General features: G+C 47.0%; 1 protein-coding gene across 5 annotated transcripts in view; it reads left to right on the top strand.

Moving 5' to 3' along the window:
* The window catches only part of LOC147701569 (GTPase KRas-like), a 233,455-nt gene that overhangs the window by 41,770 nt on the left and 171,489 nt on the right, over positions 1-20,196 (top strand). Inside the window, exon 1 of one of the 5 annotated variants that reach the window (XM_086930236.1) lies at positions 435-531. The exons of the other annotated variants lie outside the window; for them this stretch is intronic. The gene's annotated coding sequence lies outside the window, so the exon portion shown is untranslated. Of the gene's footprint in view, positions 1-434; positions 532-20,196 lie in introns of those variants that run through there. 5 annotated transcript variants of the gene reach the window in all.

Here is a 20,196-nt window from a genome sequence, read left to right on the forward strand (position 1 = left end):
AACCTCAGAATACAGATGGACGCGCTGTGCAGTACATAAGTACTCTCTGAACTTTTATAAATACATAAATAACAAGTAGTACTACTTGTAATAGGAAAACAAGACGTGCGATTCCCTTAACTACCAAACTTTGAAAGCTTACAAATGGAAATTGGATGCTTACAAACTCCCTTACTCTTCATTAAAAAGAAACGTATTTGTTTACAATTGATAGAATGTGGAACTGTTCCACTTAAATGCTGATTAAAGCACCATTTAGCCAAGAATCCTGCAGCCCCGCCCCCTTGGAACCGTGAGATGAAAGAGGATGCGTCACGTCTTTCTTACACTGGAATGAGAGACTTTGAAGATTCCTGCAGCCCTCTCTCCGCCCACAGAGGCGTCTCTGCCCCGCCCAGTCGTGACAGTCACATGGGCTATAGTCACATGCTGCCAAACAGGAAGAGGCGAAAGAGTTGTGATGTTATCAAGTCTAAATGTGATGGCCAAGCACAGGAAGAAGTTTGTGTACTGAATTGCAATTCCATTTAGGTAACGCTTCTTACTCCTTGCATGCAACCGGTTCTTTCCTCCAAAAGCTTGCGTTATAGCTGTGCGCGTGCTGTCCACAAAGCACCGCCTTTCAACATCGCAACATTGTAAAGTTGCAAAAATGTAGAGGGCTTCCCCTTGCAACAATGTGGCTTAGTGTGCCTTGGCAGATCTTCACATTTGTACTGCGGTCTTTTCAGATAGTCACTTTCTTCTGTGCTCTTCGCTGGTCGCCACTGTTTTGTCATCTCTTCTACAGGCATTGTGTTAACAGTAAACAATTAATGGTAACCAACAAAGTATATATTACATACACGTGTTCCCCCATGTTACACATTTGTGTAAACATGGTGGGTGGACAGTGACTGTAGGGAAACAGGATTTATTATTCTATTCCAGGTAGCTGTTCTGCGTTTTCATCTAGCAGCAGAATGCATGCTGGGACTTGTAGTCTTTTGTGCTATGCATGGGCTTACATATCATCCTCGTGGCATGGCGATAATTGATAGTTATAAAAGCTGCGTGGTGGTCTTGCATGCCTACTGCTGACTGGATATTGGGCCTCCATCTTGGCAGCATTCTTGGTGAGGCTGGGCCTAAAACCGCTAGAGCCCTGTACACACTGAAAATAAACATCAGAAAGCAGCGTGTGCAAGTTATTGACAACCCTCCTGCCCACAGCTCCCAAAAGTAAGTGCTGTGGAAATCCCATTGAAGCTGCTATTCTTTCTCTTGGCGAGATGATGCTTTTAACGAAGATTACCAGAAATTCAATTCCTTTAAATACCATTTACACAGCCCCTGGCAACCGGGGAGGGGATGCGAGTGGGTGTCGGAGGGGAGGGGCAGCTTGGAGTTGAGATGCAAGTGGTTGGGGGGGGGGGGGGGCTTGGCGTGAAGTGGGGATGTAAGGGGTGTGGGGAAGGGCAGGTGCGGCTTGAAGGGGTGCAAATTGTAAACGGCGTGGAGTGGGGGTGCCCAATAATAGGTGCCAGGGGGCGGCGGTGTGGAGTGGACAGGTGCGGTTTGAAGGAGAGATGCACTTGGTTAGGGGGTGGCGGGGGCTAATTGGCGTGGAATGGAGGTGCAGTGACTCCATGGAAGTGCGGATGCAGGGATGGCAGCAGCGTTGTGACTCAGGATGCAAGGGTTGCGGGGGAGGGGCGCCGCTCCTTTTCATTCTCACCACAAGGCTTTTTTAACAGCGCACTGCCCTCAAGACAATTCCTTTTCCACAGCAAGGCAGTGCTCATCTGACCCCCACCGATTTCATTATACAGGGCACCTCTTTCCGTACGTGAGGCTACTCCGGCAAAAGTGAGCCTTCCTCCCCCTCCCATCCACCCCCCCCCCCCCCCCCCCGAGGCTGTGCTAATCAGACCCCCACCGATTTCTTCACACATGGCACCTCTTTCTTTGTGTGAGGCTACTTGTGGACATCACGCCCCCTTCACACCTGTATGAACTTGCCTGAGTCCGCCAAACTATGCGCTGCCTACAACGAAATAATTAAATGTGTTCAGTTTTTGATCGTTTATGCTGTACATAAAAGCTTCTGGAATGGAATCTGGAAACACACTGGGCGCCTGCCTGCACGCGTGGAGTTGGGAGCTTTGGTGCAAGCTACTCAGGCTACTCAATCAGGAAAGCGCGCTCCTACGTTAATTCTACCATTTTCAGTGGCTTGCCTCATTTAAAAAAAATCTTGGGCTGTGTCCCTTATGTATTCTTTTTGCAGTTTAATACACCGCGAACTTGATCTGACGGTATTGGACCGCTTTACATGAGCACCAGTTGCATTACAAGGCCAGGTTGTGTTTTTTAAGGCACAGGGATATTATGAGTTTTGCCAGACTCGGGGCGTGTAAGGGACACAGCTTACTTTTGTGGACACATGTAATATTATCGAACATGTCAACTTTATGAAATAAAGAGCCATCGCGGAGTTTGTGGAAATGTGTGGTTGCTGCGTGTTGTGTACCGTATATACTTCCGTTGGGTCTTGCCCCTTACTACAAGCATTTTCGTGGTTTGGAATAGCTCTGTCCACACTTTGTACTCTGGTTGAGTAGTGATGGAGCGGCCTCTGAAAGGGGTTGCGATCATGGGCATCGTATCTGCATGTACTCTGGTTGAGTAGTGATGGAGCAGCCTCTGAAAGGGGTTGCGATCATGGGCATCGTATCTGCATGACTAACAATGATTTTAGATTGACATCTACTGAATACACTCTTGTCAACATGCATTCCTCTAGCTCCTAGTGGACATCAGATGGAAGATCCTACGGCGAAGAGGCATGGCTTCTGTTTGACCCCCACCCAGTGTGTCAGGTGAGCTGCGGAGGCAGGCGCCATCTGGAGCCACAGCAGCATGCCTGGTGCCTGCTGCATGCAGGGCCGGAGTGGCTCGCCCCTCCCCCTCGTATGAGAGTGTGAACCGAACTAGCACATCCTCTGTGCACTTCACAGAAATAATGTTCACCCCACCCTAATACCCGGTCACTCTGACTTTTAGGTGCCAGTGACGTCAGGTGACATAAAGTAATGTAATCTAGCAGCACAAAGCAAGTGCCAGCTATCAACAGTGCTTGCCCATGATCAATGGTTTCGGATTTAGATTTTTGCTGCGAAATGCCACTTGTCACATCAGTTTTTTTTAAGTGGATGGCTCTCGATTTATTTCAGCTTTTAGGCTACGTTTTCCTGAAAAGTTTTCATATACACATGGTTTACACATCTGAAAGATAATCCCGCAAGTCGCCCTGGTCCCAGATTTTAATTTGTCATTCGAAGCATGGCCATAGCTTGGTTTATTTTTAGTACTTTAGTGGCAGTGCTCACTGCAGGTCAACTTTCAGTTCTTATATTCTGCTTCTATTGTCTGGGATTTTCACTCTGTGGTACTTTGGCGGCAACGTCGCACTCCACAGGACTTAAATAAATACCTCTGCCATTGTTAAGTGAGTTCAGTGAGGCGCAAATCTCATCAAAACTATATTTTGATATAATTTTTTTACATAAAATAAGCAAGAAGTTAGTTTTTTAAAGTGCAATTTACTTTTTTTTTTTTAAATACAGGGTTCAGGTTGGGAATACCTTGCTAAACAATATCACATGATTTCATAATGTCATTTATTTGGCCCTGCCCTTGTCAGAACAGTGGCAGTAGGTTGTAGGAATTTACAAAAATGCATGAATCAACACACTGAGGTAAAGAAACTTATTTTATAGCTGATGTACCATGATTATATTTTTTGTATGAAGACTTTGTGCTTTTTTGTAAGTGTGTGTTGCTCTGTGGGGGGGGGGGGGCTCGGAGTGTGGGGAGGGCTGTGTGGGTGGCTCTGTGTGTAGGTGGCTTTGTGGCTCTGTGTGGGTGTAAATGCAATAGGTCATGCATTTGCGAGCGATCAACCTAATGGCAATGTAAATGACAATGCCATTTATTTAAGATAAAAGTCATGAGCAATGCCAATAGCTCTACCTTTTAATAATGCCAAGACCATTGCATTGTAAATGCTTGTTGTCTTATGATTTTCGGCCGCTACAGTGCTGCACATTTTTCAGTAACTAGGGCTGATTTACTGAAGCTCACCTATTGAAGTCCAGTGCTTGTACAAGCTTTAAGGGACTTCCTCTTCTCACTCAATACTATATCCTGGGATTAGATCAGAGGAAGTCACAAGTAGCTTTTCCATAGAACCTGGCTACTGGCTGGTCGGCAACTTTGCTGAGAGATGGTGAGATTAGCAGAAGGAAGACGTGGAAGGTGTTCTTGGAAAGTGGATCTAACCAAACCTTCTGCCAGTCATTCTTTAACACAGAAATTCATTTCACTTTGGCTTTGTTCTTCCAGCAGAGGCAGGACTCGGTGGCTCAGCCATTGTCACACTTTATAATATGCAGGCTGGAGTATGCCAAACTAGGGCCACTCTAATTTAGGCATAATCGTCTGAGTTCTCTGTGCAGTGCTAAAGCATACAGAATAGAAAACGCAAAACCATAGAATTCTATTAGGGTCCTCTTTGTTTATAGCACCCAATATGGCTCTGTTCGAAGAGGCCAAGCCCTGGCCCTTTAGGACGGTATGCCTTTTCCTTGTGGGAGTTCCCTTATCACCAGAGGTGAACAATGAAAATTTGATTATTTATTTTTAGATGTACTCTGTAGTGTCCTGTGTTACCGTTCATTGTAAATAACTTGTCTCCTACCTGAATGCCTTCAGACACTTGTATGAAGAGCCTTCCCTCTAACTACGTCATTAGGCAAAGGTTCCTAAAGGACCTATGTGAAAATACAGCAAGGCCCAGGTTTCAGCTGGGAACCATACCTGGCCGAGGAGAACGAAGACGTCCCTGTGACTCTGCCGGACTAGTTTGGGGATGCCCAGCCTCAAATCTACCATTATTTGGTACCAGAAGATGTCAGCACTTGCTGCTAGGCAGCAGGAGCCCAGTGAGGATGGTGGCGAGGTTTGACAAGATGCAAACTGAGCGAAGTTTTAAACTGAGGTGAGGCATCATGCAGTAATGCATTCAGCCGTGACAAAGAGTGGTGTTGGTGACTGCCCAGTAGGATACCTTAGTTAAGATGACCATGGCATGTGCTATTCCAAACCTTCGGAAATTGAGTTATTTTAATGCACCCAGAGCAGAATGATCAGAGAAAGTTGGAGAGAGAAGTAGGACTGGTTGGAGAGAGAAGTAGGACTCGTCCAAAGACATACCAGAAATAAATGGGTCCGATGTTTGAAGATATACAGTGTCCTGAAGTCAAAATATAACCTTCCTGGCATTTGTAGAGTTAAAATGCCAAATTGAGTTAATCATTGGGGTTAATTTGGCATTCATGGAGTTTGCATTATGTGATTTTGTTAAGAAATGTACCTTGTTCCCCCACAAACTGCGGTTTATTAAGTTGGTAAACGGCGGTTTTCGTGCAAGTGGACACCCACTGTGTGGGAACTGCAGTTAATGTTGATATTTGTGGTGTGCTGAATGCTTAGTACTGTAAGATGGGTTGGGAAGGTTAATCTCTTGCTCTGACTCCACATGGTATATAGTTAGCAGTTTGGAGAAGAGTGTAGTATCTATTTCCATGTTGTGGAGACATATACTTGTGTGTCCAAATGTTGCGGTTGTTGGGAAGAGTAGCACCTCATCTAGAGAGATGATTGGACTGCACGTTGGTGTTGGTTTTGTGTGAATTGGGGGAAAGAGCAGCACCTTGTCATTAGAAGTTGTATGGGGAAATACCTTAGTGTAGCACCCTGTGGAGTGAAAATATGTACAAGTGTTGTACCCCTTGGTGTTGTTGGTGATCACCACAACTTTTGTCTGAGTCGCATTCTGAACAAATGTTAGGATCTGTCAGTTGTATCGTACAAGAGTTGGAGTTCATTTGTGAGATTGAAGTATTTTTATTCCATTGTAATGTATGTAGTTGGCCGGTGTTTTAGTTTGAATGGTAGTGTTTGGTGTAGCTCTAGCGTTTTGTGGTCTAGTACTCCGTGCCTGCTAATGTATTCTAGTCAGGAGTTGTATAGCTGGACTACTCGAGTATTTGATTGTGCTGTGCCAGTAACTTTTCAGTACACTTTTACTGGAGACAGTCTTCCTTGTGTTTGAAAGAAGTCCCGACTTTTTTGGTGTAGCTTCCAAAGGCTGTGAGACTAGGTGCGTTTTACATGTGACTGACTTAGGTGCATTGCAGTGTAGTGTATTGCAGTACAATGCATTGCAGTGTTAGGCTGGGTGTGTTAGAATGTGCTGTCTTTCTGAGGTTGTGTGTTTTCCTGGTGGAAGATTGCAAGTGTGACAGTTTGTGTTGTCGCCTGCAAAGTTTAGTAGTATGATGGGGAAGTTTAGAGACTTTGAATATGAGTGGTGAGCGGACAGATTTTGTGTTAAATCCGATCAAGGTATCTTTGAGTTTATGTGATGTATGGTTAACCGCTCTGTGTTTTGTCTATGCTTTGAATGTGTAGAATTTGGCGTGATGGGGGGGATACTTTGTTGAATTGAGCCAGTGGGTTCTGTGCGCGCTGACTGGTGTAACACTGAGCGTCTATGACGACTTGTCCTATGTGCATACATATTATATGGTGTCATTATGTGTGTACAGACATGGTTGGGAAGAGCCTCATGTCCCAGAAAGTCTCAAGGAATGCATTTCTTGTATCGTTGTGATGGCATTTGCAATCTAGTCATTGTTTTGCTGCTTTATGATTAAACTGTTGCTGTAATCTAAGGGCCTAACATTAGAGAAAGATCTTCCCTGAATAGTTCCAGACTGAGTATGGAAATCCGGCCTTCTACCGTTTGTGCTTTTTGCAGTAGTGTAGCAAAGTTTAATTCGCTGATAAGGTTGGTTAGTCACTGTAGACAGAACTATAAGATATGTCAGCAGGTTGAGCACCAGTTGCAGCAGTGTAGTTCACCAGCACGTCAGTATCATAAAATTCGGCAGTGCAAAATCAATATTACGAATATATTTTCCACAATCAATGAAATATCATTGACTTGGATAACACTGTTTACTAATAGGACTACCGCTTAGACCTGTGGTTTCCTAGCACGAATGTCTGCATTCTTGAGAAGTGAAAAATGACATCAATCACGGCTAGCAAGAGAATGCTTTCTTGGCTTTGACTCCATCCCTATTTAAATGCAAAACTGTAATTTAATATCTAGGTCATTCCTCCCTGTATTGAAATGATGGGGCGTGAGTTTCCCTGGCACACCTGTCTCATACAGAGAAATCTTCCTGAGCAGGTTTGCTGCAGATTGTCTGGTAAACAAATGAGAATCTGATCCTCCCGAAGGTGTGCTTCTGTGTTTGAGAGGCACTCCTGTCACTTGCAAACTATACTGTATATTTGGAAAATGTGTCACAAGGAGAAACTTTCTGGGTGGGTTTTAAGGTTAAACATAAATTTTTATTTTGAGGTATTAAAATATCGCACTACGTTGTCAAGGTATCTAGATGTGGAGTCAATGATACATCTGTATGTACATATATACTTTGACACAATGGTAGTCTATATTCTGTATACAGTATTTTTTTGTAGATGTAAATAAAAATAATTTATAGCATGTTAGGGTGATAACGGTCATATAGGATAATGTATTACTCCATGGTTTCTTATGAAAATTGGCTTTAGGCACTGTGGCTAACACACTTCAAAGCATGATTAATTGCTAGAATGCTTTTAGGATTAAAGTAGCTTTGCTTTGCCATCAGTTGGCAGGCGGTTGTTGCTGAGTAAGGTTGACCTCTTTTCTTGATTTGACTTTATTGAACAGTAAATCTTCAGGTTCTGTTGTGAAAAACTTAGGAAATGGTAAGGAGATGCTGCTTTTTAGGTCTTGGCCTGCGTCGCACTGCGTAAGCAGTGGGCAGAGTCCGAGATTTTAGGTTTTGGTTACAGTGGGGCTTGAACCCGCCCCTCTTCTCCATTGGCTGGCTTCGTAAACGGAGGACAGCCATTGGAGGAGAGGGGCGTCACGCTGTTCAAGCCCCGTCTTTTTGCGATTCAGGGGCGTGTCTTTTGCAGTTTTTAAGCCGTGACGTCATCTGTCACTCAACTGCTGAAAATGTTGGAGCTTTGCGGCAGCCATTTCAGGCTGACCACCGCTGGAAAAAGTCGTCCTCAGGTGAGTGCTTTTTTTGTCCGTCACTGCTCCATGATGCCTCGTTCTCCCTCTTACTCTCTCTTACTTGTGTTCCGCAGTCTCTCTTGATCTGTGCACTTTCCCTCAACCTTGGTCTAAAGTTCACTCTCTCGCCCTCTAGATTCTTTGACTTTATACCTCGCTGTCTTTCTCAATGACATATTACATCTCTCTGCCTGGTCACTCCGCTTGTTCTTTGTGCTTTCTGTGTTCCTATGCTGATAAGAGTTGTCATTCTGTGCAGCACCAGTGACGTAAAATTCTATTCCTTCCAGTGCTTAATTTGTGCCGGTCCATAAAATATTTAAAGTTAGGTGGACGCAGTGCCCAAATGCGTGGGTGAGGTCCCTATAGAAGCTACAAATCACAGTTGAGAATTATTATTTTTTTTTTTTTGCCAGCCAGTGTCTGTTCCTCCTTGGCGCAGAAGTCTTTCCCCTTGAGGAGTCAGTCAAATGCCGATCAGACCAGTTTGCCCAGTTTTGCCCCCCCCACCTACTGAGGCGCTGCTCAGTCGAGTCCACCCATAAGCAGCAGCCTGTGCTGCTGACTGCTCAGCAGCGGCCTCGAAAACCAAAGGCAAAGTAACGATTCGATCACTTTAATATGTGGTAGTATTGTGAAGCAAGTGCTTTTAATGGCTGAGGAAGAGTACATGCAAGGCACACATAGGGCGGGTTTGAGTCTGCATGTGGTGCTCAGTAGGGTTATCAATGTCCCCTTGTCGATGCCAGTGGGTGGTGGGCATTGGTATATTGATTAGTGATCTGACTGCTGGAAAATATTGGAGCAAGTTCTCTAGGTTTGGATTCATTTTTTTCTTGTCCCAGGGCACTTCTTACACCAGGCAGGATTACTAAAATATACCCTGGAGCCTCAGCTGTCCCGGTGTGGGGCGAAGGGGGCAGAGCTGTTGCATCGAATGTGGGATTGTGAGCGCCTCCGGCTCTTGGGGGGAGATTGACTATATTAATGACATCACTGAACGCCATATTCTGCATTCACCGGTGACTTGTTTGTGGGGCTGTTCCCACGTCCAGCAAAGTATGAGGGCTGCTCTAGATTTATAGGCTTGGATTTGATTTTAGCAAAGCGCCTTATTACCATTGGATTGGGGGGGGGGGGGTGGAGGTTGAGGGGGCGGGGTCCCTTTCTGCTTTGATCTCTACCAACGGGACTCCTGGTTTCGTGCAGTAGGTATTAGTTCGTGAACCCCGCCCCCTCATTGGTGCTTTCCACCCTGTTACATGGCAGGCTCCCTTTAGTTCTCCGCATGACCTCTTGTACACCTTGGAGCAGCAGATGTGAGACAACCAGTGGACTCTGCGGGGGAGGGGCTGCTAAAGGTTGAATGGTTTACTGTGCAGTTATTTGTTGCTACGGTTTATGGTAATACTGATTCTCTGGCAGTGGGTTGTGGCGGTGCATACATGCTGCATCCATGCCTATTGTTGGATGTGTGGGCTCTGTTTGTAGCTTTTTTTTGTAGGTGGGTCTGTGTAGGTGGGTCTGTGTAGGTGGGTCTGTGTAGGTGGGTCTGTGTAGGTGGGTCTGTGTAGGTGGGTCTGTGTAGGTGGGTCTGTGTAGGTGGGTCTGTGGCTCTGTGTGTGTAGGTGGGTCTGTGTAGGTGGGTCGCTGGCTCTGTGTGTCTGTGTAGGTGGGTGGCTGGCTCTGTGTGTAGGTGGGTCTGTGTAGGTAGGTGGGTGGCTGGCTCTGTGTGTGTAGGTGGGTCTGTGTAGGTAGGTGGGTGGCTGGCTCTGTGTGTGTAGGTGGGTCTGTGTAGGTAGGTGGGTCTGTGTAGGTAGGTGGGTGGCTGGCTCTGTGTGTGTAGGTGGGTCTGTGTGTGTAGGTGGGTCTGTGTAGGTAGGTGGGTGGCTGGCTCTGTGTGTGTAGGTGGGTCTGTGTAGGTAGGTGGGTGGCTGGCTCTGTGTGTGTAGGTGGGTCTGTGTAGGTAGGTGGGTGGCTGGCTCTGTGTGTGTAGGTGGGTCTGTGTAGGTAGGTGGGTGGCTGGCTCTGTGTGTGTAGGTGGGTCTGTGTAGGTAGGTGGGTGGCTGGCTCTGTGTGTGTAGGTGGGTCTGTGTAGGTAGGTGGGTGGCTGGCTCTGTGTGTAGGTGGGTCTGTGTAGGTGGGTGGCTGGCTCTGTGTGTGTAGGTGGCTGGCTGGCTCTGTGTGTGTGTGTGTGTAGGTGGCTGGCTGGCTCTGTGTGTGTGTGTGTAGGTGGCTGGCTGGCTGGCTCTGTGTGTGTGTGTAGGTGGCTGGCTGGCTCTGTAGGTAGGTAGGTAGGTAGGTGCGTGTGTGGGTGGCTGGCTGGCTCTGTGTGTGTGGGTGGCTGGCTGGCTCTGTGTGTGTGGGTGGCTGGCTCTGTGTGTGTGTGGGTGGCTGGCTCTGTGTGTGTGTGTGGGTGGCTGGCTGGCTGGCTGGCTGGCTCTCTGTGTGTGTGTGTGTGTGTGTGGCTGGCTGGCTGGCTCTGTGTGTGGCTGGCTGGCTGGCTCTGTGTGTGGCTGGCTGGCTCTGTGTGGGTGCAAATGTAGTAGGTCTCATTTGCGAGATTAAGCTATTGGCATTGTAAATGACAATGCCATTTATTTATGTTTTAAAAACCAAAATAAAAATGTCTTGATCAATGCCAATAGCTCTAACTTTAACAATGCCGAGACCATTGCATTGTAAATGCTTGTTGGATAATGTTTCCTTTATAGACCCACAGTTTCTAAAAACTGGTGTAAATTGTTGTTGGGATATCTGCTGGAGTTTTGGAATTTTCTGTTAGTGATATCTTTCAGAAAGGGAACCTGGTCCACTTTACCTTCAAAGTGTGCTGGTAAGGTCACCCAGCTTGAGTTTAATTACACTGTAGGCATCTTTATCTGTGAGTATGCTTTACGGTCCAAAGAAGCACATTATGATTTTGAAACGGTGATCATACTTATCAATTGTATACATTTTATCGGACTATGCACCTTTATATTGTCCAATTCCTTAACCTACCTTTCTCAGTAGGTAAGCCCTATGTGTCCCTGGTTTCTTAAAAATTTGTTCTTTCTCCTTTAATCTTCATAAATATATTTTTATTGTTAATCTGGCCAATTTCAGTTTTTAATTATGGACACTAGTTGTAATAACTCAAACAATGAAAAATGAAGTCCCTTGTACTGTTGAGTCTCTATTGGAAATTAAATGTTTCTCTTTTAAAATGTTTCATACATACTGCTGGTTTTTATTAACCCATACAAGGAACCATTCAAAGATGGGCTCAGTGTGCACACTTGTCGGTGAACATCTTTGAATAAATCTGTTCTTTGTAGACAAACTGAAACTTCTGATGTTTTACGGATCCTGTCTGATGCACAGAATTGTTCTACAGGTCAGGAACCTGCAGGTAAATGAGTATCCACCAGACAGATTGTTACCACAGGTAAGTAACCTTTTCTGCTGACAGATACTGCAGTTTTTCCACCTGTAGTATAAGTTTCAAAGCAATACCCTGCCCAAGAGGCGAGTGGATGGATAGATATACATCTAGATCGAAACATGGTTAGGGGAGAGGAGTTGGCCTAACGGCCAGGGCGGTCGACCTAGAATCTGGGGAACTGAGTTTGAGTCCGTCAATGAGACTGAACATCCTGTGATTCTGGGCAAATCACTTAATCTCCCTGTACCGAACAAAAAAAATTAATGCATCCTCATGTAATGCAACTGGTGCTATGTAAAGCGCTCTGATGCCCTATTCGGGTCAAGTTTGTGCTATATAAAACTCTGGGTAAATAAATTTACCACAAAGTGATCTGTGCGGACGCATAGTCTGTGGGGGTTATTAATAAGAATAAAGGCACTTCAGTGGGTTCAATGACGTTCAGATATCAACCAGTCTCCAATGCCTCACCCAGTCCCCTACGACCCTGACGTTTGACATGGCTGTAGTTTGTTGCAGCGACAGGAAGGACCTGTCTAGATGTGTCCAGTATCACGTTGAAGCCGCTCCCAGCAGCCAGGAGACTTCGCTCCATCAGTGTAGCACGCCGAATAGGGCATGCCAGAATGCTCTCTTTTCCATATTCGTGTCCTATATGGAGCCAAGCACCATTTGCCGACCGTTCAGGCTGCCTTTTGTTAACACGTAACTGCTGTGTTGGTCTATTTCTATCCCCTCAGGAGTGTATAGGGTGCCTGGGAGGACCCATATTGGGGCCCCTCTGGCATAGGAGTACCCAGTGGCAAATAGCTGCCCCTCCTACCTGTGCTGCAATCGAAGGAGCTCTGTTTGCGCCAGATGAGTCTCCTACAACAATGCTATGCGGGCTGTGTGACGCTTAAAGTGTGTAGGTTTCGTAGCTGCACACTTGCAAGTGCATACCTCTAACGTTCCTGGTAATTATGAGTGGATGGCATTTGGCATTCTCGTGGGCTAACTGCACATGCGGGAAGACTGATGCACTGGGGGCGAGGCGGTAGTTGTATGGTTGCGTGGTGGACGTGTGCCATGCCTACAATGCTGTTGGGCGTGTGGCTGCAGCATTTGCTAAGCGCTACATAGGGTGGGGGGGGGTAAAGAATGGCTGTACAACTGTGACCGAGCAGGGACACCATGTATCTGTCCAAACCACTAACCCTGCCATGTGACTGCTGGTCAAACAGTGCTTCCCACTGAAGGGGGTGGGGGGGGGGGGGGGGTGGTCCAGTGTTTAGACCTAGGATGTGAGTTCCTGCACTTCAGCGGATGTGGTCTTGGTGAGCAGGAGGCTCTACTCCAGCTCCGCCTCCATACCATTGGCCCTCTCCACCAATTTATGGTGATCCGCATGCAATAACGTGATGTCAGTTGTTCTTTTATCTGTGCGCTCCTCTTTCAGGGACGCCTTCAAAAAACAGGGGAAACCCGGTGGCTTGGCTTACTGCTTTGCTCCTGTGATCTCGACCCCCCCCTTTGGATCCTGTGTTCCTGGTGTCGGTGTCGGCTGATGAATGCTGGGTCCCTCTCTGTGTCAAAGTCTTGGATCCCCTTGTCAAGTCTTGGATTCCACGGATTATTGCACTAGCCCAAGTCCTGATGAGGCCCAAAATTAGTGGGCTGAAAGGCGTCGACACCTTTGTTCCGTTTATAGTTTTCAGTATTTTGGCTGGGGTCTTCTCTCAAACAATTGGTTTCGCAAGGAGTAAAAAGGACAATGAATGGATTTAAAAATGATCTGGTACACTTTGCAAATAGGACTGGAGGAGCTTACTGTCTAAGGAATGCTGAGGCTATATACTAGGAGCTAGCATCCTATGTAAAAAATTGGGCTACCAGAATATACCGCAATACCAATTTATTATTGTTTGTATGTACTGTATATGTATATATGTAAAAAGTGGTGTGTGTGTATGTATGTATGTATGTATGTATGTATGTATGTGTGTATGTATGTATCTGTTTTTGACACATTTAAACAAACACATAAAGCATTTGCTGTTCTCTATATAGGGTTGGGTCACCCGAGGAAATGAAATATAAAATTTGATTCTTCCAAATGCAATGTTTTGGGTATAGGATGGGATAATTAAATGGTCCCATCCATTAAATAACATTGTGCTAGCAGAGTCCTAGGCATCATTTTTCTTTATAATAGTCCTCTTTCAGGGACGTGCAGGTTTGCATCAGGGAGACTCCAATTTGTGCCACCGCATGAAGGACTGGGTCTATTTTTATATTCCAACATGGGAGTTGCGGGTGCTAGGATGCCTCATGATTTTACCCTGGTGGCATTGCTGTTGCAGTTGGATTTCCCATGCCAGTCCCCATGCTCTGTCGGCCAAACTTGTATTTTGTCAGGGAGGTGCCTCTCACTCAATGCTTGGCTGGTGTGCGGCTAACGCAGGTCGGCCTGTCTACTTTTCTAGCCACATTGTATTGATGCGATGAATGAGATCACTCTGGATTACATATCGTGTTGTCACTTTCCTTTTATTCAATCGCAGATTAGGGGCTTGGTGTGAATGTTCATAGCCCGTGCTCTGGTGTTCACTGGATGCTGCATTGGCAGTTGTACTTGGTGAGGCGCATACAAAATGCTGTCAAACCGCCTCTGCAGGTAGGGTTTTAGGGCAGTAGGTTGGTGAGTTCCACTGCTTGTTGTATGATGGCTTCGGTAAAATGGGCCCTGGTCTTCAGTTCCGTCACTGTCTTTGGGCCCAAAAAGCCCAGGCCCGTCAGCGTCTTTCGCCCGTGACAGCAGGCCCTTCCACTATTGTTTGCCTTTGCTGGGAACACAAGCTTTGATATGGGGCACCCCCACAGCCTCTGGGCTGGTTGGTGTATCCTCTCTCACTACAAAGGCCTTTCAAAAATGATGCAAATTGGAGGGCAGAGACCGCTGGTGGCACTGCTGTGTCCGCGCTATTCTTGTTGGGTCTGCGCACCAGGTCTACTCTCATCCGGGCACTCTCTGGGAACAGGCCCTAGCAGCGTGCCCCTTTTCAGTTCCACAGGTGGGATTTTCTCCAACTAAGCTCCTGCTGATCTAGTGGTCTGTCTGGTGTAAAGCGGCCCGGTGTTGCCTGTGCTGCCTGCCTCCCGTTGCCAGTGAGGGTTGTGAATTCACCTTCTGCTCGATTGAATAGCTCATCGCAGGCAGCCGCTGCAGGATTCTTGCAAGCGGATCTGGGCTCGGGATAGCCCCTGGGTTCTGCCAGATAGCCCGTGCCCCGGAAGGGTCCACCGCACAGGTTCCGGAAGTGTCCACTGCCTAGGCTTCAGAACCCCCCTCACCCCCATGCTGAGGCACGCTGGTTCGCTGCTGCTGCCAAGCATCTGCCGGTGGGCCTAGACGCAAGTTAGTCCCCGGGCCCTGCCAGTCACTTAGCAAGGAAAGGAGGTGAACCTACCATGATCCGAGCCGCCATTGGGCAATGTGCTCTTTTGTGCTATAGCGCTGTGTAAGTTTGGGTGGAGTTGCTCACTGGCTCTCGCTCCTGCGCTTACCACCCATCCAGGCCACAGACACGGCCGCCACTACCTCAGCCACAAGCAGGTCTCCCAGCAAGGCGGCATTTTCTCTTTACGTCTGCTGCTACAGCACGCCTCCCGTGTGTCCCCCGGGGCATGGCCCCAATCAGCCAGCTTGCTTTGTTCTATCAGTAAGCCCGCATTCTGGTAGGCGGTAGTTGAGTAAGGCGCAAATAAGGTCCAGAGCCTCTTCCTGGAAGTCATCCAAGCAGGCCACTGTTGCCCACCCGCACCAGCTGTGCAGAAAGCTTGTTCAGGAGGTGAGATGGCACCAGTGGTCGTGGTATTTGAAAGGATAATCTGGCCATGATGCCGAGCCGTTTAAAGTGCGACCTCTGTCATGGCTAGTTATCCAAGCCCTAAAGCTGTGCTTTTAACCACAATGCAATCCTATGGGATGAATAGTCCAGATGCATAAAGGTAGGTGCAGTCCATTTCAGGGGTCGTAGTGGGACAAGGTTCAAGGTATTGCCAGCAGTTCTTCGGGAGCTGCCTGGATTCTATAAGGAGCATGGTGCTGGTAGCTGGTGTGCTACGGAGAAGGAGGGCTGCCTGAAAAGAGGCTGCACTGGGGGACTTGTGGGCTAGTCCGAGGGCTCACACACAGGGGCTGTGGCCGCAAGAGGGTCTTGGCGCACGGGGGCAAAGCTAGTTCTTCGTGGCCGGGTGGCTCATGTCTGTTGGGCTGGGTGCCCAAAGATGAACCTTGTGGTCAGGGAACAGCTGGCAGGGGAAAAAATCAAAGCAGCTGGGCTGCTCTCAAAGGGGGTCTGTGATACAGACATCATTTAACGGCTGCTTGGTCCTGGTGCAGTGAGTCCAGACTGGATACTCACGGTCTGTGTTTGGTGCATGGCGTCTGCTACCCCAGTGGTACGTGCTGCACTTCTCTGGTTTGTCCTAGTGTTTTCACACACTCTGGTGAGGCCGATCTGACCATCCATAGCACTAGTAACGTCTCCTGGGTGTCTGAAAAGCAGAGTCCACATCAGCTGTCCTGCCCTATGGGTGGTGCTGGCGGAGTGTGGGGGCACCTCCTAATCTAACTACTTTTTCCATCCAGTCTTACCACCAAAATGTGGGGTCAGGACAGGTGGGTGGGTACCTCCACTTCCTTTAGAGGCCCAGGGTTGCATAACTAATGCAGTAGGGCCTTAAGCTTCCCGCCCTGGAATATCTATCCTGCTAGGAGGAGGTGTTAACACCTTCTCCCAGAGCAGGCCTTGGTTCCTGTCCAATTTGAAGGCTCTCCCTTCAGGAGGTCAGAAACCAGTCTGTGTTGGCTGGCTGGCCGAGACCAGTAAGTCAACACTAGTATTTTAGGGGACACCTCTGAGTTTATTAATAAATCTAGTACATGCATCCATGTGATTTTATTAAGAAGCTAGAGCCCCCGTGCATCTTAAAGGTAGCCCTGGGGAGCATGCAGTTAGATCATTGCCCCTGGGACTTAGCCCACCCGGGGGTCTAATTAAACAAAGCGTTGGACCCAGAGCTTTGTTTTTTATAAAATAAATTCGGCCAGATTCTCGCTATATAATGCGAATCCCCCATAAGATATTTTATAAAGCTATTTTGTCCCTGGCCTGGAGGATCAGGGTGTTTCTACTCTTCCCCATTTCTTAATTTCTGATGTATTTGTAAACTTTTTTTCCCCCCTGCGACTCGGATCCACCAAGTCACAAGATGGCGGCCAACACTTCCTCAGTGGAACTGTTGGCAGCCAATCCGATCGCAGGCTCTAGATTGGGTGGGTTCGCGGATCCTCCGCAGCCATATTTGTATGTCTGAGGAATGTTTAAATTTCTCAGGAACTGCTCAATGGGTTTACACCATTTAACAGAGTGCTGCCTGAGCCAAGAGCTACGGGTTTTCAAATGTGGTATAATTACGTTCAGCAGTCCGGGCTGTAGCAGTGTAAAGTTTCCTATGGAAATTAACATGGATAAAGAGTGTTTGGGACAAAACCCCCCTCTTCGTTTTTGTTCAGTCCCCCTCTTGACGAATCATCACAACACTTTCAACAAAACAGCCAAAGTGAGCGGGCCGTTCATTTTGAGAATTTCTTGAAGATTCGTCAAACGGTGCCAAAGATATTGGGGGAGATATATGTTCGAGGCATATGGGCTGCAGATGGTACATTTATGAATAGATCGCCATCTGGTGTTGGGCTCGGATGATTGCACTTGTTTTTCTCTTGGAGAAGACCTTTCTCGTCACATGACCGACTCCTCCTTTGGTTGCTAGTGCGCATGGGCATCTGCTCCATCCTTAGATTGTTTTTTTCCGCCATCGGGTTCGGATGAGGATCGAAGCGCTCCATATCGACTTTAGGGGGAAAAAAATTATATTTCGGCGCGTATTCCCTTTCCAATTCAACGGTATTGTTATCTAACGCAAGTTCATTTCTGTTTCGACGTCAACAACAAAAGTTACAACTTCTACGTCTAAGAGACCGGGAGGCCTATCTCGACGTAGTCCAGCCCGCAGTCCATGGAAAGGACTCCATTCAAGAGATGTCCAACGTGTGGTGCTAAGTTCCCACACAAGGACCTCCACAAGGTGTGCTATCTCTGCCTATAACCTGAACACTAATCCAGGGACTGAAGCCTGCGCAGCATTCTCTTCCAAGTCGACTAGTACAAACCGTCTAGCCCGAAGACACGAGGTGTCGAGAATGCAGTCAGAGGCAATCCCGGAGCTGTTCGAGGCCCAGCACCCCGAAGAAGATTAGGATGAGTCTGGGTCGGAAGTGGACGAGTCTGATGAAGTAATCGACGATCATCAAACCGTGAGTTACGACGTCCCCTTACCAAAAAACGACCCAGTTTGGTGTCGACCCTGCCTTCGAGCCCGGTCAGACTACCGAAAAAAGTTTCCGACGCCCGGCAACGATACCGAAACCAAAACACTCGGCCTCCCACCATATCGGATCCGAGAAGACATCAACACCAAAGCTCAATACAGAGGAAGGCTCGCAGTCAAAACATTCCATGTCGAAACCGAAACATGCTTCGACGCCGAAGACTTACGCGACACCGAAAAAATCGGAATTGAGCAAATTCTCGGTACCGACAACACAGAACACTGACGGTCAGAAGCAAAGGCACCTTTCGGTACCGGTACCGACACAGGAGCATCAGACCGATCCAAAACAAGACTTTGTTTATCGATTCGCAAAGTGGTAACAAAACTACCTAAACAAGACGAAGAATGAACAGTTGGACGACAAAGCTCTTCCTCCTAAAAAGAGAACAATGGGGACAAATACAACTCCTCCCCTTTCTCCTCAACCTACAGACACCATCTTCTCCTCTTCCTCACAATCTGCCAACTATTCCTCCATCTTCTACACCTCGCAGATGTAGAAAGTGATACAGGGGAGGGAGAACTTCATGGGATGACGATACTGCCCCAGATGAAGCGGGGCGGATTATAACGCAGGGTCAGATACGACCCCGAACTACATCCCTCAAAACCCTCACCACCTGATGATACAGGTTTTGCACAGTTAATTAATAGGGCAGCAAAATACCACAAGGTAGACTTACACAAGGAACCTCAAATAGAGGATTTCCTTTTAGAAACACTACCTGCTGCACAAAGAACATCAGGAACACTACCAATGATGGAGGGTCTTCTCAATCACACGTCTGACATATTCAAAGACCCTGTGAGGGCTAGGGTATTAAACCCAAGAATTGATAACCAATATAAGGCAGCCCCAAAGGACCCAATATTTATCAAAGGACAGGTACCTCTGGACTCGCTAGTAGTCACAAACTCTCGTAAGAGAGCAAACTCATTAACTACAGGAGAAGCTCCTCCTCCTGACAAGGAGTCCAAGTTAATATATGCCTCTGGCAAGAGAGTAGCATCCCAAGCGGCAAACAGCTGGTGCATAGCTAATACACAAGCGCTACTTGCATGCTATGATTGAGCTCATTATGATGAGTTAGAAAAACTCATTACACATCTCCCTAAAGAACATCAAAAAAGGGCAGACCAGCTCATACAAGAAGGGAAGATAACTAACACTTCCATTAAATGCGCCTTAGACGCAGCAGACACTGTAGCAAGATCAACACCAGTATCATGTTAAGAAGACCTGCATGGCTCAGTGTCGAGGTTCAAACAAGAAGTACAAACATCCTTATTGACCCAGCCTTTTGCTGAAAAAACACTTTTTGGCTCACGTACAGACGAGACGTTAGAAAAGATGAAAAAAGACACAAGGCTAAATCAATGGGAGCATTGCAACAGCCAACTCAAAGGGGTTCCTTTCGTAGGTGTCCACCTATAGAGGCAGGTCAAAGAATACAGGCACTAGCCAGCAATCTACCTATTTTACACCAACATCACCCAGAGGTAATTCAAGAGGCAGTTACAGAGGTAACCACAACAAGGGTAGAGGTCGCGGAAATAACAACTGCAACTCCCAACCCCAAAACAGTGACTTCATACAGCTCCCCCCCCAGACCATGTAACATAAGGTCGGGGATGTATATCACAGTTCCTACCTGTCTGGGAAAACATCACATCAGACAGGTGGGTGAGACAAATTATCCAACATGGTTACTGCCTAGAACTCACAGCTACCCCACCACACATCCCCCCCCCCCCCCCAACAGCGTCCAATGAGTCAAGATCATCTAACATTGTTAAAACAGGAAGTACTATCACTGCTACAAAAGCATGCTATAGAGAAGGTTCCATAACATCAACAAGGAACAGGGGTATACTCTCTATACCTCCTAATTCCAAAAAAAGACGGGTCTCTAAGGCCAATACTAGACCTCAGACCTCTGAATGGATACATAAATTCGGAACATTTCCACATGGTCACGCTCCAACTACTTCCTTTACTGAAGAAAGGGGACTTTCTTTCAGACGCTTACTTTCACATCCCAATTCACAAAGCCCACAGGAAATACCTCGGGTTTGTTGAAGGACAACATTTTCAGTTCAAAGTCCTTCCGTTTGGGGTCACAACAGCACCAAGGGTGTTCAC

Source organism: Lissotriton vulgaris, chromosome 7, assembly GCF_964263255.1.
Source record: "Lissotriton vulgaris chromosome 7, aLisVul1.2, whole genome shotgun sequence".
In the NCBI taxonomy this organism is placed as follows: Eukaryota; Metazoa; Chordata; class Amphibia; order Caudata; family Salamandridae; genus Lissotriton; species Lissotriton vulgaris.